A 5,327-nucleotide genomic window follows, 5' to 3' on the forward strand; every position below is an offset into this window, starting at 1 on the left:
GGCCTCTGCATGTTTTTGATGCTGTTACAGCCAATCGAATATACAGCCATTCATCCATCTTCACGTTATTAAGGGTACGGTTGCAGGGGAGGGAGTCGACGGCAACTAGGTGTGAAGAGGAGCACAGGGCTGGAATGGGCTGCCTGTGGAGCACAGGGCAAACAGTCAAAATCAAATGCACATGTTCACATTCTCACATTCCCAGTAGAGTCACCCATCAACTGAACTGAACACACCATGTATTTTGATTCTGGGTGTGGTGGAAAGAACATGCACCTTGGCCTGAATTTGAACGCCGTCTATTGGTTTCTCGAAACAGGCTAGTTCTTAGAACCATGTTGAACCAATGTGGAACCCAAATTAAGTCCAAAAATGCTTTAGTGTGTTGAAGGGGTGTCATGTGTGCATGCAAATTCAGTTTATGCAAACGGAGCTCTTTTATATCCAAATTACAAGCAAACAAAAAACCGTGTCGCCTGGAGGACACAGGCTGCACTGATGCATCTGGCTCTTTATACAAGGGTAGAGTGTGTAATCAGAGGGACCGTTTCAGGTGTGTCGGCCAGCCGCAGCTCCAGCATGCAGCTTTAGTGCTCATGATGAGACAGGAAGGACAGCAGTGGTCTATCCACCTGAGGCCTCTGACAGAAGTTGAGGAATCGATATAATAACAAGCCTGTGAGAAGCTTAGGATTTTTGTTAAGAAGAAACAAAGTTGCAGGTATTAAACACTATCGGATTCAGAATCTGATCGGGTTATTAGTCAGAATTTACTTTATTCAGGTTAGTGAAGGTTTGTAGAAAGGCATTTTCCCGACTCCCAGAGAAATATCACCGGAGAAATGTGCTCTGCCTCCCAGGATATTTATAGGAGTCATTATATAAACCTGATCACTGACAGCAGCCCTATGGATACTAGTAAATCATCATCCTCCACCATGCACCTGCAAGTTGTCAAATCAGCCTAAGCATTATGAAACCATCAGCATCACTCTTGATATTTAGAATTTTAACAGAAGCTAGCATGATCGAGTGCATCAGTGAGGACTGAAGGGGATATTGGATCAGTAATCGAGATATACAAGAAGAGATATAGGTAGTGGGCCACTATGAATGCAAATTAGATCCCCCCCTATATTGCTGTCTGGTGTGCAAGTCCTAATTAAGATGGTTCACACATTCTCATCTATTGTGACTTACAATGAGGTCTGTGTTCTGAACGCTAAAGGGCAAACCAACAACACACATGGCTGCGAACTGAACATGCAGGATTTTCGTGGCGAGCCGGTGCCCTTTCTAATCATTGTTGCCATCACAGTTTGCTTCTTCCTGAGCAGAAAAGGCCCACTCTGCTTTCAGACCACTCCCTGTGCATCAACTCAGGTGAGATGGCTAACCTTCTGTCCATTTTACTTATCAAATCCAGTTAAATGGAGAAAATGAAGGTAAAAGAAAACGAGATAAGTGCCGTTCACATAAACAGGTGTGATCTCATTCCTTTGTTGGATATTAGAATGTTTTGTTGTGGATAAAAACTTAATCTAAACATCGGTCCATTAATGTTCTCCTTTAGCCCTTTACAGGACAAACGCATATCGACAAACACTCACTGTCAACTTCCATCCATCCATCCACCCATGCTTTGAGGCGACAGTTCTAAGCACCACATGATGAGTCACTCTTAATTTCACATCCCAACGAATTGTGCTACAATAACCAACTAAAATCTGTGAATTGTTCGATGAAAGGGAAAAAATATATAGATAATTCAAAGCAGGAAATTCAGTGTGGTGGTGCATTGGTGCTTTAGTGTTTCGCACTGACATCTCAGACTGAGTGAATCTTCTCATAGTTTAAATTCCTCTTTGTGTAAGTGGTTAAGACAGGTGAGTGAGCTCACAGCAACTCAGTGAAATGCTTCGATGTTTGAGATTGTGTGAGACCTGTAACTGACAGCGGCCTGGTCCAGGACGACAATGGGGTACGTTTCTAATTATGGCCTCATCGACATAAGTCATCTGCATTGGGACAATATTGAATCAACTGATGAAGTCGTCTTAAACATGTATTGTGATTGAGTTGGAAAGATTTGAATGTCTCCGTCTGTGTATCTTCCTGCAAGTATCCTTGGCTTGTAAAGCTAAAATTCTTATCTGTAGTTGTTGCTTCATATGTTCCTCTTTTTTCATTATGATGTAAAATGCCTTGAGGCAACAATGTCGTAATGTTGTTAAAACATCCAGTCCCGCCCATACGGGCCAAACGTGATAGCGCTGCATTTTAAAAACTTTGTTCCGCTGATTGTCTCAGGTCGAGGAGTGTTTTTTAGCTTTTGCCTCTCAGCCGTTCTGTTAATTCACAATGTGGCACTGCTGAAACCAACTCGCATTACCTCTTTTCTCTTTTGTCATAGCTGGCAGTGTTTGATCAGGTTTCAATATATCCAAACATTTATGCATACAAAGTAAAAAAAATGTTTTATATGCATTAGATCAGTGTTTTTCAACCACTATGCCGCGGCACACTGGTGTTCCGCAAGATGTAGTCAGATGTGCCATGGGAAATTATCCAATGTCACATTTTTTCTGAAAAACATTTGCTCTCACAGCCGCTGTCAGCTGTGAGAGCAGTGTGCAGAGTGATCGTGTATAAATACTGTGGCGAGCGCCGAGGAAGAATTGCTCTGAGGTGAAATTATTTTCTGCCAGCTGATCACCAGAAGCTTTTATTTTGACATGAACTCACACAACCGGAACTTCATAACAGGATGACACTCCACACAACACATTTCTCACTCATGGTTGCACACCAACATCCAACAAACCAAACCAAACTAGACAAAATAATTAACTATCTGAACCGAGGAACAAAAACACAACACAATTACAAATCAACACACAAAACAACCCCAACAGTAACCCTCGATAACCTCCGGCAACACATAACCTGAACTCCCATCATGCCCTGCAGTGACCAACTCCATGATCGCCACAATACTCTTCGCCACTAGATGGCAGCACAGAATTTTACCAGTGAAATCGAAACTTTTAGTGCGGTGGAAACGGGGCTTTAACTGACAGTGATGGAGAAGTTTTTGAAAAGGGAGGATTTAAACTCCGAACTAGACATGTTGGTGTTTGTCTGTCTTCTATTCCTGCCAGGATATCAGCTCTGTGTTCATCCATCAGGCCCAGGTTTCACACTGAGTGAGTGAAAATTAAAAAAAGAAATTGGGAAATACTCTTTTCTGTAATTATTTGATCAAGCATTGATGATAATGACTTTATATTGTTAATATAGGCTACAGAGTTTAAAATTTTACCATTTTTAGGTGGAGGTGTGCCTCGAGATTTTTCCAAAGAAAAAACTGTGCCTTGGCTCAAAAAATGTTGAAAAACACTGCATTAGATTATCACTTAATTCAAAATATACTGTATACATTAAGACATAAATAATAATAATAATATGTCCCATTTGGTATAACCCAAATTGTTTACATCTTGACTCACATTTCTCCCGCTTCTAATTATTTGTTATTTAATATATAATAAAGTGCAATTTATTTCCGAGATCTCAAGAGCCACGGTCTGGTGTGACTCAAAGACTGAAGAGTGATGTCGTCTTCCTCTTATCATCAGGTCCTCCATCGGAGGGAGCGGTGTCACAGAACAGCCATATTACTCTCCAGCGAGGAATCGACATTACAGGGGTTGTCAGGACAACCAGCCATGATTCACAGAGCCTCAGATCAGCCTCCACCTTGGGCAAGAAGCACTAGCCATGAGACTGAGCAGATGCTGTGCCAGGCAGCCAATCACAGGTGAGCTAGAGGAAAAAGATGACATCATAGGCAAATTAGGGCAAACGCACTGAGCTTTTCGTTTGTCGTCTCCGCCTGCTCACAAGAGCAAATGTGGAAATCACATGTGGGAGTAAAACTAAAAGCTTATAAAGCAGCAGTATTCCTGCAAATCTGTATATGAAACAAACGACTTTATTTTTTTTTGCTCGGACGTTAAAAAATACATTTGAAAATTAAAAAGGACATTAACTACATCAAGCACAGATGTGGGCCCGAAAGGCACAAAGCAACACCCGAGTGACAGGCACAAATATACTTATTGATTACTTTATGGTAATAGTCTCTGCTCCTTCGACCCAATAATTCAATAATTTACTCATTTCAAGATATAAGTCACCATTTAGTTTAGCTTTTGCACAAATAGCAAATAACTTAAAAGGAAAGCATGATAGTACAAAAATAGGTGTAACCATCTATTTAACAGAGAAAAATGTGTACACAAAGGATATTTTATCTGGCCTGTATTATTTCACTGGAATACATCCCTTAAAAGGAAAAATTTTTTTTGCATAAAAACCCACTTATATCAACTTTGGTTTTGGGAAATATGTGCAAAGTAGCAAGTAGCTACTATAGTAGTTCAATTACTTTAGTAGTCAAATAAAAATCATAATAACAGCAATACACTAGACCAGGATCCAACAAAGTGAAGTGAGTTAAGAAGAGAATTGGAATTAAAAAGTGGTGCAGACATATTGTGTACCATTGTATTGTTTTTATTTTTTACTTTTCATTGGCATTCGGAGAGAAGCATAGGCACAAGTATTCATTTATGTTACAGTTTAATTAATACAGGTTCCCCAGGATGTGTTTTCCCCTTTTCTGAATAAAGAAAAAGGGAAAAAAGAAAAAGTAGAGACAAACACTGCATAATATGGACATGAACCTATAGGGTGTGGTCTTCTGACATTTATTCATTTTCCTATTTGTATACACATATCTACACGTACTGTCATATTCTAGAATATTCTAGGTTTGCAAAACAAAAGTCTGTCCTGTGTGGTGTTACATAAATGCACACAATAACATATAATTTTGCCTTTCTTGAGGTTGACATACACTGTTATCGTCTCTATCTTGTTCATGCTCATTGTAATGTCCTTCCACATCTTTAAAGTTAGGCCCTCCTGTGAAAGCCATTTTGTGTGATGGCCTTTTTATTATTGTGTTGAATTGTATGTATACTCTTGTACTTCTACCGTATCTTATTAAGAGGTTATAAACTCTCCTGAAACAGGCGTGTGAGTGAAATCCTCCCTGCCTCCCCACTCTGCAGGTTTTGCCTGTTACACAGAAAACCAACCACGTCTACCCGTTGGCTGCCTCCTCCCCTAGACCTGCTGCCTGCATTAATATTCACCCTCTCCACCAATCGGCAGAGCAGGGTGGATGACATCAGGGGCTAGGGAACAGTGAGCAGCCAGTGAAGCATCCAGCCAGCCGAACAAGCTTGCTTTTAGGGTCA

Source organism: Blennius ocellaris (assembly GCF_963422515.1).
Source record: "Blennius ocellaris genome assembly, chromosome: 14".
Classification (NCBI taxonomy): domain Eukaryota; kingdom Metazoa; phylum Chordata; class Actinopteri; order Blenniiformes; family Blenniidae; genus Blennius; species Blennius ocellaris.